This window comes from Vicugna pacos, chromosome 15 (genome assembly GCF_048564905.1).
Source record: "Vicugna pacos chromosome 15, VicPac4, whole genome shotgun sequence".
Lineage (NCBI taxonomy): Eukaryota > Metazoa > Chordata > Mammalia > Artiodactyla > Camelidae > Vicugna > Vicugna pacos.
Window position 1 is genome coordinate 48,361,954 of NC_133001.1, and position 20,063 is coordinate 48,382,016.

At 47.9% G+C, this 20,063-nt stretch overlaps 2 long non-coding RNA genes across 2 annotated transcripts in view; one reads left to right on the plus strand and one right to left on the minus strand.

The window, feature by feature from the left end:
* The window catches only part of LOC140685773 (uncharacterized), a 292,798-nt gene that overhangs the window by 115,012 nt on the left and 157,723 nt on the right, over positions 1-20,063 (plus strand). The window lies entirely within an intron of this gene.
* Positions 904-3,323, minus strand: LOC140685908 (uncharacterized). Its single transcript, XR_012059366.1, has 2 exons — positions 3,044-3,323; positions 904-2,326 (listed from the first exon to the last, which is right to left on the minus strand). It is a non-coding gene; the product is annotated as an uncharacterized lncRNA (long non-coding RNA).

Below are 20,063 nucleotides of genomic sequence, written 5' to 3' on the forward strand. Positions count from 1 at the left end.
TGACAGAGCCCTGGCAGAAGGGGAGTTCAGCCCCCACAGGTGGGCAGGAGTCCCTGTAGAAGTTTCCTTGCTCTGCTGTTACAGGAGAGACACCATTGTCCTGTCTGTGCGCCCATCTGCGTTAACCTCTTTTAAAGGAGCTGGAAAGTCATAATGTGTTTTAAAAAGTTTTAAAAGCCAATGGGATTCAGTGAAAAGAACTCTTCCAAATGTGGTGAGAGGTTGTCTGTCTTGCCGAATGGATGTTTACATCTTGTGGTGTGAACACGAAATGCCATCACAAATGCCCAAACCACTTCCTTGTGGGTGGGTACCTCAATTTCCTGCCAACCAAGGTACTGGATGTAATCCTTTGAGCCTGTCTTGTGTTTGACCTCAGAATCCCCCCTCTTCCCTGTCAGGCTCTCCCAGCATCCTGAACTTCTCCACGTTTCCCTCCCACGAAGTTCCAGCTTGGCTCACTGGGTTGCTGGCATTCAGATGGCACGTGGGTGTGAACTGGGCGAGGTCGTGGGGGAGAGGGGGTGGGTCTGAGACTTGGGATCCATGGTCCCCGGCCCCAGGCCTGGCCCATGGAGGGTGTTCAGAATACACACTTGCTCCAGTAGGTGAAATAGACTTCGGAAGCCCAACTGGGACATACAGAGTCCCCCTGACCTGCACCTGGTTCCCAGGGAGGCTGTGCAGTAAATCAGGGAATGGTCACTGGGCGTAAGATGCCCGTCAGGACATTTGTGGTGCAGGAAGGAGACAGGGCGAGGGGGTTGAAGGAGGTGCCAGTGGAGCAAAGAGGGGAGCCCAGGGCCACGAGAAGGATTAAATGAGAGAACAGAACAACACCTGGACCGCAGTAACGACTGTGAGAGTGTTGGTTAAGTAAATAAAACCTGGACTAAGACAGAATTGGGTTTAAGTGTGAACTCCATTCTTATCAGTGGTGGACCTGGTACATCGCTTAACCTTTCTGCACCTTAAATTTGCCATCTACATGGTGGGATTAATCATCATGACCCTCCCGACCCCAAAAGTCGGGTGCTGAGCTCAACATGAGCTCGTGAACACTTGTGACTCTTAAATGCTGTGCATGTTGAAGGACAGTAAACAGATTCTTTTTTTTGATGATTGTCGATAAAAACATATGGGTGGCCCACTCAGCTGTGGGTCTCACTGCTGAGTTTTCTTGGCATCAGTTTCTTCCCATTCCATCATCTCTTCTCATCCCTGACTTTTTCCCTTCTGTGTTTCTCCCAAGAGTTAGAATTACAGTGATTTGCTCTCCCTTCTTCAGGCCCTTCCAGAGGGTCGCTGTGGGAGGAGAGCATCATGGGGCAAAGGCAGGGAGGAGAAGGCGGTGGCAGGAGTATCAGTCCCTTCCGCACAGAGAGATGTCTCACGCTGCAGTGGACGGTGATGCTGGTGTCTTGACACGTTAGGTGGTTTTGATTCTGAAAGGTGCACATCAGAGCAGTGGGGCAAGTTTGGATAAATCAGAACCTGCCTGAATCTAGACTCTTCCTTAAACTGAACAAAAGGGCATCTCTTTTGTCACTTCTGGTTTCAGGTCTACTGTCTCATGAGGGCCAGAGCGTCCAGGCTAGAGCAAAGCCACTTGCATTCTCCTTCTCTTCGGGCGACAGGTCTCCTCAGAGGGCAGTGCGAGTGGGAGAGGTTTTGTGTCAGTGCAGGCGGAGATGCACTTCCTTCTGGGGGTGATGGGGCAACACTATCACATCTGTGACTTCAGAGCAGGAACCATTTGGAAAGCTGTAAACTCTACATATCTCCTTCCCTGCCTCCTCCTCTCCCAGGGGAGTTGTGTAAATTTGTTCCGTGACCTACCATTCACTGCAATTTGTAGGGAGGGCATTGGACATGCCACTGGGCTTGAAAATCAGCTGCAGATTTGTACCTACAGATCTAACAGGGTCCGTGAGTTCCAGGCAGAGCAAATGCTTTGGTTATGCTTGCTGACTAGCAGACTCCAGACAGGACCCACTCCAGAATTTTTTACCTGCAGATTTTTTTCTGGAAACCACTTTTCTCAGGAGATCCTGGCCTCCTTGTTCCCCATAGAATAGCCCTGATCAGATTTGCCGACTCATTGCACAAATACAAATTGAGCTCCTACTACATGTCATGCCCTGGGACCACAGACATGACTGGGCCTTGGTTTGAACAGCCAGAAATTCATCCTCCAGCAAGAGAGACTAATAAGTAGACACGTCATTTTGATATAGGTGACTTTGCAGGCTAGAGGCAGGTCCAGGAATGTGGCAGGAGAGGGGAAGTATACTTCTCTGGGTGCAAGGTGGTCTTGGAAGGCTTCCTGGAGGAGGCAGAGGAGGAACTCATGAGTGAAAGGTGAACCGGCATCAACAGGAAAAGGCAGCAGCACGGGGTAGTGGCAGGGCAATCAGCTATTCCTGTCTGCTGGGGAATGAGGGTTTCCTAAGACGTGGGACTTCAGTGCTAAATGAAGACAGTTCTGAGCAAACGGGGATGGGTGGGCACCATAGGAGTGGGAAGACCAGGTGGTTTTAAAGTTGGAAAGCCCTGGGTTTGAATCCCAGCTCTGCTGCTTAAAAACGGTGTGACCCTGGGTTAAGTAACCACTGTGGACCCAAACTTCATTATCTAAAACATGAAGGTGTATATGCCACCTTCACAGGACTCTGTCTAGCCTGTTGGTGCCAGTGAGAGGTAGTTATTTAGATGGAAGAGGCAGCATTTTCCAGTGCCAGGCGGAATACTGTTGGAGGGGTACAGGGGAGTGTGAAGAGGTTGGCTGGAGACAGGGGCTGAAGCAAAATTATGAAGGGTCTGAATAGTCTCCTAAGGAATTTAGATTTTTTTCCCTTAGGACAATGGTTAATCACTGCATTAATTTTAGAAGATGAGTAAGGCGATCAGATTCTTGCCTTAGAGTGGTTGTCCTGGAAGCAGAGGAGAAAGTAGATTAGGAGTCGAATCTGGAGGGGAAGGATGATGTAGCGAAGTGAGTGGGAACAGGGAATTATATTCTGAGAAAAACAGGAGAACTAACTTGAGAATTCCAGAGGAGGTTGTCAGCCAGCACAGTCAGGCTGCAAGCCCCAGAGGGTAAAAGGGACGGGAATCTCCTCTTCGGAGGTTAGGTGCTGCCCGTGAGCTGTCGCTGCGTGCTGGGCTGGGCTGGAAGGTTTGCTTCCCAAACAGATGTGACACCTGGGAAACTGTGCCTGAGGATGACCTCATGAGCTACTTGGGATGTTTTCGATCCTTCGGCTAATGGGCCGGTCCTTCCTGTCTTCTCTCCATCTTCTTCCTTGGCTTCATCCTGCACAGGAGGCTTCTTGCCAGTGCTTTGACATCTCATCATCTCCATGGTGATGGAACAATGGTGTCCTAAACAGATGACCTCACCCTGTGGTTATGCAAAAGAGTGAGCTGGAAAGGGAGCTTTGGGGGTTGGAAGAGTCTGGTTGCGATAGGAAACCCTCGGATCAGATGCCTCTGAAGCCAGTCTCCAGGCCCTGGGAGAGGATGGAGTAGTCCCACAGCTGAAGTAACTTGGACCAGACCACTGAGGGTGGGCTCTGTGTCCTCAGCAATTTGGGATTGGGAAGGATTTTCTATAGATAATGACAATCAGAAGAAGTTATAAAATAATTTTTTTTAGTATGTAAAGAATTGAAATAAATGAAAAGGTAAAAGACAAATGTGGGAAATTATTTGCAATAAATATAATGGACAGAGAGTTATTATCTTTAATATGTAAAGAGATGTAGGGAGTTAAAACAACAAGTTATAGTACTAAGGGGAAAAAAGCCCTAGCAGAAAATGTGACAAGGTAGATAACCAGAAAATTTACAGAGGAAAAAAGATTTATTTATTCATTCATTCATTCATTCATTCATTCATTCCAATAAATCTGTAGAGTACTTACTCTGTGGCAAGCACTGTTCTGGATACTAGAGATACAGCAGTAAACAAAACAGACTCTGCTTTCATGGAGTTTCAATGCTCTCCGCTTTTTTTCTATATTCTCTTCTAATTCGTTTTTCATGAACTTAATTCCAGAGAAACTGTTTATTCATCTGAAATTATTTCCACGTAAAAGTGAATTGAGAATTTACTCTCCCCCACAAAAGTAAACCAGTTGCCCTTACTACTAATTAATTCATCCTTCCTCTCCTCACTGATGGATGCACGATGCTACTTTTATCATGGAATATGTTCATAGATGTTTATGTTAGGGCTGTACATTCTGTCTGAGTGATTGAGCTAACAACTTTTACTGTAGTGCCGTACTATTTTTTTTTTTATTGTTGGGGCTTTATGCCACATGAGCTAGCATAGGCTTTATACTTGATTGGAAAAGATTGCGACCACGATAACTTGGACACCGTATTGGTTGCTTTCTCCATGAGATGGCACTCACAGTCTTATTTGTTTAATTTTCTACCTTAATGAATCACTAGTGATTTTTGAACAGTCACAGAACAAAGAGAACTTATGGTTCACAATTTCCGAAGCTGATTTCAAGTATTATCATCATGTTTTATGTTCTATCATGTTTCTGAAGCTTACGAATTTTCCTCTTTCTGGGAAATTAAATTTTTACACGTGGACGTGGCTAGTGGGGCCAGTTCTCCCATGTTCTCTCACACCACCTTCATGAGGATGTGAGTCTCCATGAGAACACAGCCAGCAAGCCTCACTCTTCCCCTCTTGTTGTGTGTGACAGACCTTGAAAACTGGTTGGGAAAGCATTTAAAAAAAAAATTCAGCTTTCCCTCGGAAACGTGGCATTTCTTCAAGTCTGCTTCTGTTTCACAGTAAAGTTTTTTAAAATGTTTTTAATAGACCTTCCATGTTTTCTCATTAAAATTATTTTATATTTATTATTATTATTATTATTATTATTATTATTATTATTATTATTATTATTATTTCCCTGCTCATTTAAATAAAGTCATTTCCCCCCTCATTTAAATAAAATCATTTCCCCCCATTGTATTTTCTATTAAGTTTAAACTACCTATTTCCGGCATATAGGTAACCTATAGATTTGTGTACGTTTAATTTGTAATTATTTGCCATACTGAAGTGTTATTAGTTTTGGTAGTTTTTCTCTTGGGCTTTATTTTTTTGTAGGCTGTAGTATCTTCTGCAAATAATAGTTTGATCTCCTGGATTTTTAAAAATATCATGTTTCTGCTTCATGTTATTGGCTAGAAATAGAAAATATATAATCATAATAGTGATGGAAGTCATACTTGCCTTTTTTCTATTTTTAATGGAAATGCACCTATTGTTTCACCATGAACAGGATATTGATTACAGGTGTAAATTCATGCCTCCTAGTTTGCTAAGGTTATTTTTTTTTAATTCACAAAAAGTATTATATCAAAAAATGTATCCTTAGACTCTCTTACAGCTTTTTTTATCCTGTGACATATTGATGTGGACTGGTGTATGCTTACAAATCTTAAATCATCATTACATTCCAGGAATAAATATAGCATTAGTCATATTGAATTATTCCTTTAATAGCTCCTGGATTTGGGTTTTTTATCTAGGATTTTTGCATTTATACCCTTAAGTAAGATTGGTCTGGATATGTATGCCTGTGTGTATGTGTGTGTGTGTGTATGTATGTGTATACACATATACAGTATTACGTATATAACATTATATGTGCATATGTATATTATCTTTACTAGGTTCCTCATAAAATTATGTTAGCCTCATAAACGGAATTGAGATAGTTTCCATTTTTTTTTCTGTGCTCTAGATCGCATCCATAAAACTCAGCTCATCATCTTTTATAGAGATAATTCTTCTACATTTTTTTTTCAACTTATTTCATGGTTGATGGGATCTGTTCATGGTAATAAACATAGCTGTCCTTCCAGAGCATCCTGGACCTGGGATCGACCTGAATTCAGTTTACCCTGATTTTCCTTGGAGAAGCTGAGGTAGACTAGAAACTTCAGAAGACAGTCATTGATTACTGACAGAAAACAACAGGGAACAGTGGCACAGAGGACTCCAGAAGCCACGGCTCTTACAGCACATTATCGAAGTTCATAGCTTCTGATCTCTGTCATCTGCCTTCTAGTTCCAAGGGGCTGGCAGTTTCTCAGACATCTTGCCTAAGTTTTTTCAGTTTCTTGTTCTAGGCGGACTCCAACCAGAGGATTCCATCTTAATAGAGGAATTCCCCCCTAGACATCTTAACATTCTTGTGGCGGAGGCCACATTTGCCTCTCCTTTCCTCCCTTCTGCCCTTCAGTGTGAGGACACCCCTCCCTGTAGGGGAGAACAGCCCCTTACACTTACAGGAGGGGATGCCATGTGGGAGCCCTTAGGACCGTCTTTAGTGGGTAGCAGGTTGGTCTGTAAGGGGAGTATGATATTCACGTTGAGAAAAGATACGTTAGGAGGATGGAAAGGAAGCTCAGGGAAGAGTCAGTTGGCCCCTGAGTCTGGGCTGAAGACAGACACATATAGGGCAGGTTGGGGCAAAAGGATGAAAAAGTGAAATGAGTCAAAATCTTCAGAATGAGATTACTCTGAAGGCCTTGAATCGTAGGTGAAGGAGTGTGGCTTTCTTCAGTAAGAGACGCAGAGATGAGTGAATAGAAGTTGCCCAGATGTTTCCTTTTCTGGTGGAGGTGCCTTTAAGGGCAGAGTCCGGGTGAGTGCCCTGCCCTGGGACTTGAGCCTCTTCTAGTGGCATTTCTAGATCTCTGGTGGGGGCCAGGATAATGCTGAAGGCCGAGGGCTTCCATGGCTCCCCTGCGTTTACAATCTCTCTATGCCTGTCTGTAAAATTTGGCCCCTGAAGTGAGTTTTATACAGGAAAGTGTCTGTCTGGGAGCTGGGACCCTAAAGATGGACCAGTCCAAACATCTCATCTTAGGGGAAAGGTGATGGTCATTTAGGCCGTGCAGGTGTGAAGGAACTCGGATGAGCGCCCAGGCCTCCTGACCCTAGTGCATGGCTTCTGCGCTGCCGTACCAGGAGCAGAGGGAGGCTGGCTAAGGCAGGGCCCTGTGGGATGCAGGATGATGCTGTGGTGGCTGAATCGGCGAGGCACCCCTCCGTCCAGGCTGTGCGGTGTCCTCGTGCTGCTAAGTGTGGAGCACCAGGCGGCAGACTCACGGAGCTCGGTCTGCAGAACCCCTGGCGAGCTGCCAGCCCCACACCTTCTCAGTAAATGCAGGCAGAGTACTTGGTCCTCTCAGGGCAGCCTATCAGGACAGGCAGAGCTACCTTAGGGCCAGTGACTTCTTAAGGACCCCTCCCTGTCCCCAGGCCTCACTCATCCCACCCAAGGGTTAAATGAAGCTCATCTCCACACCACTGGGGTTGCACAGGGGACCGGGTGGGCACATGGGGTGCTGGGGTGTGCTTGGCCCTGAATTCTACTTTTCTTGGAAGACCATAGCTGACTCGGGCTGGATGTGGAAAGGACACAGGGCTGCCTGGGGATAGATGCATCCTATCTTCACTGGGCTGAGAAGCTGAGCTGGCCCATGACAGGTGGTGGGGCCTGGATGCTGCCTTCAGTGGAAATTGGTTCCACTATCATGGGTATGGGCTAATTCATGACCAAGTCTTCCAGCTTGACTGACCCCATTTAGGCTACTGAGAGAAAAGACAAAAATCAAACCCAGGCAAGGGATCAGCTCCAAGAACCATGGCTAACACTTCCTAGTGGCCACTGCTGAAGTAGGGGTATGTGTGTGTGTGTGTGTGAGAGAGAGAGAGAGAGAGAGAGAAGGATTGGATGACACACTGATGGGAGAGGTTGGGGGACATTTCCCTGTGGGTATCAGCTTCCCCGAGATATCTCAGAATTGACTTTTCAGCTGAGCAGATTGACAGGGACTGGGCTAAGGGCTAAAGCAGGTCAGAGATTAGGACTTCTCTTCCTACATCTCAGCATGTGTCTTTGGTAACAGTGATGAAGTTCAGGGTGAGCACAGACCCAAGTGCTAATTTTATGTGTTCTGCTTCAGTGACCCACTCCCTCCATGACGGGGTGGGCTGCAGTTCCAGGCAGGCTCGGACATGTGCACACCGCCTGTCGCAGGCATCTGACAGCTGGAGCCCATTTGCTGGAGGCAGACTCAGGGCAGAGGTGCTCTGAACTGGCCAGCGAGAGGGCACGTTGTTGGCTGGCTGGCCCAACTGGAGCCTTCGTTGGCAGTAAAGGGGCTTTAACGTGGCCAAAGTGTGTGTGTCATCGGGCTAAGAACTGAGTCAAAGGGATTAAAGGTCCAAAATATCACTTGACAGTTATTAGTTCTTTTGTTATTTTTTCATGTCTGTTCATCTACTTAATAGTATGGTAACTGTTTCTGGTTTAATTGATTACAAATAGTTTTATGTTTTATTTATCTAAGAAGTACAGCAGGAGGGCTGATTGAATCACCACATCTTAAAATGTCAGAGCTGGGAGTTCTCTCAGAAGTTGTCTGATCCCATTTCCCCATTTGATGTGTCAGGATTTGGGGCATAGAAAGGAGAGCTGACTAGCCCAGAATCACTCGGTGAAGCTACCAATAGGACTTGGGTCTCCCACCTCTGCCTACCCTGGGGTGTGCGAGAGCTCTGTGTGCAGCCACTGTAGACCTGAGGTTGTCCTCTTGGCAAGCCTTGGTGGCTGATTTGCGAGTTCAGCCTCCCTGGCAGCAACTAGAGGTGATGAAGTCTCTGGGTAAAAATACCCCAAACAGTGATGACCAGCCTTGATTCCGTCCCACGAGCCGGGAGCATTTCAGTTCGTAAGGTGCTGGTGTGCGGGCATCATCCTCTTACCTTCCCTGTGACCCTGTGTCACATGGGTTAGCCCCATTTTATGGATGTGGAAACTCACGTCCTGGAGGTCAGGCCTTAGGGGCTCCTGAACCTCCCAGTTTCCTGGAGATTGATCATCTTTCCATCAATTTCCTCCCTCTCCCCTCCGTCCTTCTATTACCAGGATCTTTCTAGGAGCCTCCTCTCTTGTTCTGTGCTCTCCCACCCCCACCAATTTCAGCTCAGTCCCCTTGACCCTTGGTCAGCTCCTGGAGTGAGTGTGCAGTCAGGAAAGGAAAACATTGCAGGCACAGGAGATCTAGTTCCTTCCTTCTTCTGCTTCCCAAACAGACAGAGAAGTAATGAACTTGGGCAAACCAGACCATCATTCATATTATTCCTTTGCTTCTTCACTGGCTTCTCTTAGGAATAAAAGTGTCAGCCTTTCTCTTACCTTGCTGGCCCTCATGCTGCCCCATTTCTTTTCTGACATCCCCCCAGCTATTTGAAAGTCTACATCTTCTGCCTTCAAGACTTCATTCCTTAACACCTTGCAGTCTGGTTTTTGTGTCCACAGCCCAAGCATGAGGGTCACTGATGTCCACTTGTTTGCCAGACCCCACAACTTTTCCTAGTCCTCATGCTCCTGCTCCATTCAGCACTGTTGGCCACCATCTTCCTTCTAGAAACTCCTCCATTGGCATCAGTCAGCAAAGGCTGGGTTGTGCTGCGGTTACCAACGATCCCAGTGGCTTAAAGCAAATAAGTTGACTTCTCACTCCTGATGAACTCTGCTTCTGCTCCATGTCCTCTCGCTCCTGGACCCGCAGAGCAGCCTCTACCGGAACATACATGGTCGTTGCAGCCGAGAAGAGGGAGCTCTTGTGTGCCTCACATCAGCTTTAAATGTCCAGCTGAAAGTGACAAATGCTTTCACTTACAGCTCGTTGGCCAAAAAAAGTCATGTGTCCACTAGCTACAAAGGAGAGTCAGGAATGCCAGTCCTGCCAGGCTCCTGGAAGGGAGGCAGGACTATCTGATGAGCAGCACTCATGGCTGCCCTGCTTCAGTGTCACCCTGACCCTTCCTTCCTCCCTGGATGCCCCTTCTTTGCCTCCTTTTCTCATTCTTTGGCCTTCTTTCAACTCTCAACTCTTAAATGCAATGTTCTCCAGTATATTCCAAAATGCCTTCTAGATTTTTTTCTCTTTCATCCACTCCATTTCATTTTTTGTATCTTTTTTTTGCAGACATCTCCCAAACACGTATCTCCACCCTGACCTCTTTCCTGACTTCCAGTCTAAACTTCAGATAGGTGCAAAACCAGACTCTTTACCCTTCTCATCCAAAGTCAGTCTCTTCCACCTGCTTTCCTACTTCAGAGATGCTGGAGGCTCAGACTCGCGTCTCTCTTGCAGCTACCTTCTCATCAACCTTCTGCCGCATGGAGGAAACTCCCTGATTTTACCCTCTTTACTCACAGCTGTGCTCCTGGTGCTCCTGACAATCAGAGTTCTAAGCCCCCAGATCTGCTGAAGTTGACCCCAGTGAATGAGGGTGCCGCTCCGCTTCCAAACCCCATCTCAGAACTTTATTTCAGTCCCATACTCTGCCTCCACTGGGAGTCTGAGCCAAAGGATAATTCTGGGGAGAGTTTCTCTTTCTTTTTCTCACTCCCTCTTATTTCTTGAGCAACCTCTGAGTAGCAGTTCAGATCCAGGCCTCTGACTCCCTCAGCTCTCTCCTGCAGTTAGAGTCCTTCCTTGTTCTCGAGTCAGAGCACTAAATTGTCTCTGTAATCTCATCGCTGTAACAGTCCCTCCAATGGTGACTTCTGGACCCTATCATTTTATAAGAAGGAGAACTGAGGTCCAGAGAGAACCAGTGACTTTGCCATCGTCCCAGTGACTCATGTAAGCATCTTCCATTAGTCCTCTTGCCTCTGAGAGTGGTTTCAAGGCTCCGATTTGCCCATGGCGTGGAAGCCGTCTGTGTGTGTGAGAAGAGGTGGAGGCAGGGTTTGCTGAAAGGTGGCAGTGAGCTTGACACTTACAGACTGAGTGTAGCCACTTGTCACTGCTGGTTTAGGTCAGCCAACCACTGGGCCCTGCCAAGCAAAAAAACTTGGATGGCAATAGAGCCATTAGCTGTAACAGGCTGAGACCAAGGAGAGGGTGAGGCTTGGGAAGAAGATGGATCCAAGGAGCTCTTGGCACAGCTGGGGCTTGGTAATGTGCTCTTTCCCCCTTTGCGAAGGCCTGGTTCAGTTACGCCTGAGCAGTTGGGGAGCATTGCCTCAGATGCCTCCTGCAGCCCTGATGCCCTGGCAGTCCTGGTGTCAGCCTGCCTGCCGCTGATTGGCACGAGAGGGCTGGCCAGATGGCCGCTGGGTCCTGGCTGCTTGGGAGGTGAGAACTCCACCTCCTGGGCCTGGCTGGCCCCTACCTCCTGGGTGCTGGCTTTTGACTGGGAGATCCCAGGAGCTTGGATCTGTAATCTGAGATTTCTGGGCCTGGGTTGGAGGGAAGGACTTCAACTTGATGAGTTTTGTACTTCAGTTCTTCACAGCTGTCAGCCCTCCTATCGGCTGTGGGGCCGGGGGAGGGGAGTGGCAGGATGGTTTCCATGGGGGGCCAGAGAGAGCATCCTGTTCTGCTGTGTGTTGGATGGATCCTGGGTCTGCTGGCTGAATGATGGGGACCAAAGGCAGGGGGAGGGCTAATGGGAGCAGAAGGCCCTTGTGCCTTGAATCTGCAGGGGGAGTAGCTGGGGCTCCAGGTGAGGGACTTGTGTTCTGCTTGAGTTGTGAGGGTCCTGCATCTCGGGCCTTGGGTGGGACCTGTTCCCTCTGGTTGGAACAGTTTGTTCCTCTCCAGTCTCCTCCCCACTGACCGCCCCCCCCCCCCCCGCTCATTCTGTCCCAGTCCCAGTGTCTGCTGCTGCTTCTCACGGGTGCCACGCATGTTCTGCCTCAGGGCCGTTGCTCTGGCTGTTCCCTTTGCCCAGAACACTGTTCCCTCTTTGTCCCCTTGGCAAAAACTCTTTACTTTCTTTGAGTGCTTACTCAAATCTTACCTTTTCAGTGAAGCAAAACCTGTACACCCTGTTTAATTCTGCAGCCTGACCCGCTTACCCTGCTCTTTTTGTCTTTTTCCATAGCATTTATTACCTTATAATGTACTGTGTTAATGGATACATTTGTTCGGCTTTTTTCTTTTTCATATTCTTTTTATTATAGATTATTACAAGATATTGAATATAGTTCCCTGTGCTATACCATAGGACCTTATTGTTTATTTTCTTTAATTGGTTAATTAATTAATTTTTTACTTAAATATAGTTAGTTACAATTTACCAGTTTCTGGTGTGCAGCATGTTTCAGTCATACATATGCATACATGTGAGGCTTATTTTTTAATGTCTTTCTTTCTCCACTAGAGTGTAAGTTCCCTGAGACAAGGAACTTTGTGCTGGTCACTACTAGAAGAGTGTCTGGTGCACAGTAGGGGCTTAAAAAGTAAATGAATGTGTCATAAGAGGCAGTTAACCCCACCTCCTGGGGCAGTAGAGAATCTCCTGGGTACTGCCTGGAAACAGGCTTTCCAATATGTGAGGATCCACTGTTTTTCAAGCTCACTCAAAGGCTGAAGACCTACCATCAGGGAGGTGATGTTGATTGAAGAAACTCTGAAGGCAGTACCAGAGGGGAGGCCTCGCTGGAATGAACGCGTGACACAGGCCCACACCATTGGCTGGTTGAGTCAGCTGCTCAGATGGTGATGGCTGCCATATTGGGTGTCTGAATCTGGTGTGAGCTGTGCCACAGGTGGCTTGTTAATGACAACAGTTAATAAGCTGAAGCGGACAGTGGCTTTCTTGGGTAGAAGGGAGGAAGGAGGTGGAGCTCTAGCTTCACACTGGGAGCTGGTACGGCTGTAGTGAATCCCAGCTGTGCTGCAGCCTGCAGCCCACTAGAGTGTCCATGCACATGGGTGGCTTATATTTAGGGACTGAAAGAAGATACCTTGTCTCTCCCCTGGGTCATGCCTCATAGGTAGGCTGCTCTGGGTTCAAAGTGCAGAATGGGAAAGCCATGGATTTTGGTGGGCATCAGAGATCATGTCCCCAAATTGCTTGCTTGTAAATGGCAGCCACTCAGCCTTTTCTGCTGCATCCAGCATCTTAGACCCTCCTTCACACCCCCAGCCTTTAGTGCGTAAAGTCTTCTGTTCTCAGACCCCTGCCGTCTGAGGCCCTGGGTTCCATGTGGGCCTAGAATGCTTGTAATCCAACCAAGCTGTGAGTGCAGGCCGCTGCTCATCGCTGCTCATCGCTGCTCATCGCTCTCGTACACAATCCCAGTTATCTTGGAAGAGGAGGCCCTACAGTCTGAGGTTAATCTAATCTTTACAATCAGGAGGGACTTTGCAGTGATTAAAGAGCCATTTCCTGCTGACATTGGCGATACCAGCAGCTTCCAAGTCATAAAGAAGAGGAGCTGACAGGCAGAGGGTGGCTGGTCGTGAGCAGGGCAGCATCCGGGGTGGTCTGCGCCGAGCGTGCAGCTATCTTGTGAGGCCGTCCTAGCACTTTTCTCTGCAGTGAGTGTGCACTCGGGGGATTGCTCACTGTCATGGTCAGTGTTGGGGGGTGGGGCAGGCTTGAGTCTGAGTAGAGACAGTTGCCATGTGTGAGCTGTGATTTCTTTCCAGTTGTTTCCAGAGCCTGGAAAAACTGGAGGAATGGCCCATGATGAGAGGCTGGATGTATACACTTCAGGGGGCCTCCTTCTTGTAGGAGGATGGAGAGAGTCCAGGGGGGTCAGGCATAGCTGAAAACAGAGAACTTGGGGAGGAAAAGGGTGTGTATGAGGACACTTTTCAATGCAAGTGATAAAAATCTAACCCAAAATATCTTAAGCAAAGTAGAGAATTCATTATTGGCTTAAGGTCCTGGGGTAGAAGTCTGGCTGAAATGGCATCACTGGGGCTCTGTTCACTCAAGGCCTTGGCTCTGCCCACCGCTGTGCTGGCTTTATTCTGCAGATGGCTTCCCCCTGGGGATGGAGAATATGGCTGCTGACCGCCTTACGCCCACGTGCTCCCCGCTTGGCACTAACACTGGATCAAAGCGAAGTCTATGTCCCAGCTTATTTAGAGAAGACGTAAGTCTAGTGCTGTGTGGTCATTTGCCAGTGGGCTGGGCCTGGAGGGCGTGGCAGTGAAGACACCCCAACCCATCAACCTTCTTGACCACGTGCAGTCAAATGCCCATAACAGGAATCAAGATGATCCTCCATTTCCTCCTTCACCCACTCCTGAGGTTCATCTCTCCTCCACTTACTACTCCCCAGGTCAAAGAGTAACTAATTTGGGGTTTAGAATGAGAAAATGAAAATTTATAAGGATAAATGTAAATTTTTGCATTTCAGATCTGCTGTATGTACAGCTGAGAATTTGCTCTGATCCAGTTACTTCTGGATGCCTCCTGTTTTCTCCTTTTTTGAACAGTAGCGTGTAGAGCAGTTGTCTTGGGCCTGTCCCACCATCGTCTGTTGAGTGTTTAAGTGGCAGATAACGTGTCACTGTGGTTCCAGGTCTTTAGTGGAGACACCGTAGAAGAGGAACCATACCTACGGAGTCTCACTGGTGTCTGGACCTGCTTTAGATGAAAAGACCCAGAGGTCAAGCTGATGCCATAATGGAGTGAGCCCTGGGGACCTTGGGGAGAGCATGGGGGCATTTTGCATGCTGAGGAATGTCAACTGTTTTGGCAGGATTGTTACAGCTGTAGCAGAGTGTATTTTCAACATCTCTTCCATCTATATGTTCTTTTTGCAGTGTGACCTGTCAGTCCACCATTAAGAGGCAGAATCTTTGTCCCCTCTCCCTGAACCTGGGTGGGCCTTTGCCGCTGCTTCCGCCAGCAGAGTGTGGGGGAGTGGTGCTCTGGGCTTCCAAGGCTAGGTTGTCAAGGTGGTTAAACGTTCAGATTGGTTCTTCGTTTTTTAGGACACTTGCTTCAGGGAAGCGCAGGTCATGTGGAGAGGCCACATATAGGGTGTTTTGGGCAATAGCCCCAGCACCAATTACCAGACGTCTGAGTGATGAAGGCGCTAGTCTCCAGCTTCAGCCCCCATCTCACTGTAACTGCGTGAAAGAACTGTCTGCCAACCTCCAAAACTGTAGGAGATGATTATAGTATTAATAACAGTAATAACAATAACAATAATAATAATAATAATAATAATAATAATAATAATAATAATAATAAAATTAGTTGTAGTAGTAGTAAGTGTTTCATGTCACAGAGTTTGGAGTGTTTTTTACATAACAATAAATGATGAGAATGGTTAATATTAAGATCACAGAGGAATCTTAACCATCCACAACCTTGAGATGAGCTTGTTCCATGGCTACTTAAACTCTAAAATATGCTTGGAGCAGGGAGGGTATAACTAAGTGGTAGAGTGCTTGCTTAGCATACACAAGGTCCTGGGTTCAGTCCCCAGTACCTCCATTAAAAAATAAATAAATCAGTAAACCTAATTACCTCCCCTTGCCCTGCAAAAATTAAAAAAAATTTTTTTTAAATTTTTTAAAAGGGAGAAAAAAATAAAACAAAATACATTTGGAGAACTACAATTCAGGTTGGAAGGAGGCTGCCTTGTATGTGGAGTTAATTAAGAAGTCCATGTAGGGATTAAACAGGTGATTGGGTATTTGAGGTGGAATAACAGAAGTGGTGGGACATTTTAACCAACGGTATTATTAACATCGCCAGAAAGAGCCAATATTCCTTAGAAACTTCCCTTCGGAGGCTGGAGAAGAAGGAGTAGAGTCGCCAGTACCGTTTCCCACATCTTCTGATGAAGTCGAGGTCTTGCTTGTGGGGAGTACAGCTGTGTGAACCCTCATGGGGACTCCTCTTGATTGGAGTCATTTTCGCTGAAAACCTGTCAAGTCTTCTCAACCCCTCGGGGACCTTCCCGAATTGCCCCGTTCTCACTGGTCGCCCTCGCTGCCGGGAGCATCCACCCCACACGTCTTAGCCCTTCGCTGCAGCACCGCCCTCTGCCGCCTCGGGACAAGGCCTTAATGGGCTGCTCGCTATCTCGCCCCACTTTTCCTGGCTGCCTTCCTTCCCCACAGCCTTCCAGAACAACTGGTGGCTCTGAGAATACACCATACCTTTCCGTGGGCACTTGCTGATGCTGTTCCTCCCTCCAGAAGTGCTGTTTCTTCAGCTTTTTCCTCTCCCTCTCTCCCCCTGCCCCACTGAGAAACACACACACTCCTCTCCCACATTCACCCCTCTTCCTCCACCCAGTGCCTCGTCACCTTCCAGGTGTCCATTAAGAAGGCTGTTCCTCCAGGAGGCCTTCCATACCACTTCCAGAACTGGGCTAAGGCTCTTCCTTCCTTGTGCCTCCCCTTCTCACACATCATTTCACTCTTAGAATTGTCTGGTTGCTGTTTCCGTCTAGAAGGTGACCTCTCTGAAGGCAGGGACTGTGTTCAGCTCATCTCAGCACCTGTTTTTGTCAGTCTGTGACCCTCCCCAGCCTAGAATCTCCTTTAGGCAGGGGCCAGGCTTTGTCTTCACACACATGAGGATGAGTGCACATTTGGGCTCCAAAGCTTGTTGACTGACTGACTGATAAGTTTTGCACAGAGCATTCAGAGACCTAATCATCTATGAGCTATCAGTCTAGCATAATGGAAAAGAGTGTGGGTTCTGGAGTCAGCAAAAGACCTGGTTTGAGCCATGGCTTCTTGGTGTGGCAGCCATGGAGGCCAGCTGCTCAGACTTCCGGTCAAGAAAGCACTTGCGGAAGAGCTGCGAGGAGGGCAGTTAGCTGACGCCCTCCAGCTGCCACACCTCTGGGGCCCTTCATGGTGTTTGAGCCCAGGCTGCTCTCAGCCTGGGCATCTCCCAGCCAGTGGCTGAGTGCAGTGGGGATGCTGGGGCCTGGACACCTCTGCTCAGTGTGGGACCCTCTGCGGGCAGTCCTTGTACTGTTGGGCTACTGAGATTTTCTCAGATATGCACTGTAGTCTGAGGTGCTCCTACCCAATCTTTCTTCCTCCTCCTCCTTTCACAAGTGTCAAGACTGCATTGCAGTTTGAGGACTCCCCTGATGCTTCTGTTCCCCTCCCCCATGCACCATTTATCTTTCACAGGGGTTTATTCTAATAAATCTCTTGCATTTCTAACTTATCTTGGCATCTGCTTCCCAGAGCACCACCTGACACTCTATGACCTTAGAAAAACTTCTTAGCTGGTCTGTGCTTCAGTTTCCTTATCTATAAAATGGGCATAGTAGTAGTAATGATTTCATAGGTTAATAGTGAAGATTAGTTACATGTTAATTACATGTGAAGTGCTTAGTGTGGTTTCTGCCACATAAGTACTCAAAAAAAATCAGCTACGGCTACCTAAAGCCCACAATCCACTTAGACTTGGTGCTTCCCTTGAACCCAGCACCCAGCACCCAGCACCCAGCACCCAGCTCAAGATCTGGCATGGAGTAGACACTCAGTAAAAGCCTGGTGGGTGAATAGAGATCAGTGAGGCAAAGCAAGCTTTCCCAGCAGAGCAGCAAGTGCAGCCCCTGACCAGTCCCTGTGCATGGACCTGCAGCCCGAGAGAGCCCGCCTGAGGGAAGACTCCCACCAGCTGGGCCAGGATGAAGAGACCCCTCCTCCTGCCCGGGGGCCACCAGCTGGCTCCTTTGTTTCCACATCCCAGGGCCACCTCATGGCAGGAAGAAGGAAGGAGTGGGGGAAGTCTTTATCCCTTTCTGTAGAAAGATGTCCCTCATGTTCCTTCTGGAAAAGGCCAGGCTCTGGGTGTGCTGGGTCCCTCCTCGTGTGCTGGGCTGACCCCTGTCTCAGAAGGTCTGAGCAGGTGTTCGGGCCTGAGGATGACACCTGACCTTGATTCAGAGTCCTTCTGTGGCTAGGAAGTCACTATTCTCAGGGCTTGGATTTCCAGGGAGCTGAAAAGTAGTGGAGGCGAGGAAACACCCTTTTGTTTGCAGGGTCACATGATGTGCTGTGCGACCAGTTTCATGGTCCAGAATCTGCCTGGTGGAGGTCTGTGCGCACTGCACATCCACCCACCCTGGCCCACTGCAGAAAAAGCTGCGGGGCTCAGTCGGTTCAATTAGCTGTCTTTTGGACAGTTCACTTATGTGGTGAATATTTGGAAACAACCTTATTTGAGGTATGGATGTTGCAAAGGTAATTTTTAACTGGGGATCTTTTCTAGCATGAGGGATGCAGAGCTTGCCCAAGCTCTAATGCTTGGAGAAAGAGATTTTTCTCTCTGGCTTCTTTAGAACTCAGGGCCAGGTTCTAGAGAGTTAAGTGCTCGGAGACAATGCAGCCCTGTTTAGGGAAAACTTCCTATGAGCAGGGCACTGTGCTAAGCATTTCAGAGACATCATTTCCAGCGAACACATACAGCAGCTCTAAGAGGGGGAGCATCATGATAAAATGGCTTGTGGAGGCTGAGGGAGCAAGGGTTTTGATCTCTGTGGTTCAGTCTCAATGTCAAGTGTCCTATCTTCCTGTCAATGTACTCAGGGAAAGGGAACCAGGGGTAGGAGAGCATCTTTTAGTGTATCAAAGGAACACTGGAGTTAACTGAAAGAGCTCCCAAAGCTGGAACAATTGGAGCAAGAAAATAAAGTAGCATTGGATTATAACCCAAAGGATAAAATAAGTATGAATTCCTACTGATATAAATGATTGAATACAAAAATAAATAGGAAAGAGCAGACAAATCTTCTGTGCAGAAGAATTCCAAATAACTTATGTAGATACTCCACCCTCAAGGAGGTGGTGCATAACTGCATGTCCCTTAAGTATGGGCTCGACATAGTAACTTCCTTGCAAAGGGTGACATTGGGAAAGGGGAGAACTTCTCATGGAGAAACTTGACAAGCATGACATTAGCCACGTGATCAAGGTCAACATCAACAGCGGTAAGTTCCTTTCAGATGATGAAAGTATATCCTAGGGCCTCCGGTAGTCCTGGTACCAAAGTCCAACCCAAGTGCATTTGCGACCACCATCCTTCCAAGCATTTCAGATCCCCTCTGGCTTCTTCTCTCAGCATCTCCCTGCCTCTCCACAGCCCTGCTGCTCATCCAACTCCCTGAGTGCACCACACCTGCCACATTCTTAACCCTATCTGGGGTTCCCCACCCCATTCCTACCCCTCCAACAAGGTCCAGACCCAGGCCCATCTATGAGGGAGCCTCACTTGGCCCCCAGACCACAGGGCTATCTGAGTTCCTCAATGCTGTCTGTCTGTATCTCATCAGTTACCCTGTGCAGTTTAGGCTCTTGCAGAGTTTAAAGTGGGAGCTCCTGCGAGGAGACAGGACAGGACAAGGTCATCCCACATCCCTGCTTTCCCAGGGCTGTGGGTCCTGGCAGGGGTTGGGGGGGTACTGTGGCAGCTGCACGTGTTCTTGATCGAGAGTCACTTGTGCTCCTGGGAGCTTCGCATGGGCAGAGGCTGGGGTCAGAGGGCTGAGGTGTTTGATTAGTGGAGTTTGGCTTTGGGACTTCCCTCTTACCCCTGGGCTTATGTGGACTCACCTCCCTCCCTCCCTTGTTGGGCCCCCTTCCCTCCCTCTCTCATCAGGTGCCTGTGAGCTGCTGACTTGTCCCTGCCAGGCAGGAGCCCCCCAAGCTGCTAGTCCTCTCTCCTCTTGGTAGGCCAGCGCATCCTTTGCATTCATAGATGAATTCCCTCCTGTAACTCTTGTGAATCAGAATTTTCCCGACTTTCCCAGAGGGAAAAGTGAAGCGCCCGAGATAGGACTTCAAGAGGATGGGCTTTGGCTTGGGTGGAGAGGTCTTCAGTATCCCTTAAAATTTCCTTCTGTCTTCAACCACTTATTTAACCAACACCATCTGAGTGTCTGTCTCATGCCAGGCATTAAGAATACAGGTGTAAAAAAGACAGTTCCTACCCTCAAGCTGCTTATAGTCTAGTAGAACAGAAGGAAGGTAAGCAGATAATTTTAAGACTGTGTCATAAATATTATCTAAGAGGTTTTAGGAGCACAGGAGACTAGCCTGTAACCCAGTCTTGGTGAGTCAGGAAATGCTTCCCTGCAGAAGTTACAGCTGAGACCTGGAGTGAAATTTCTCTGTCAACCGGGTGCCAGTTCAGACTCAAGTCTCTCTCCCCTGGAGCAGGTGCTAGAGAGAACCAAAGAGGATGAAGGGCCCCAGGCTCGGAGGAAGTGGGAA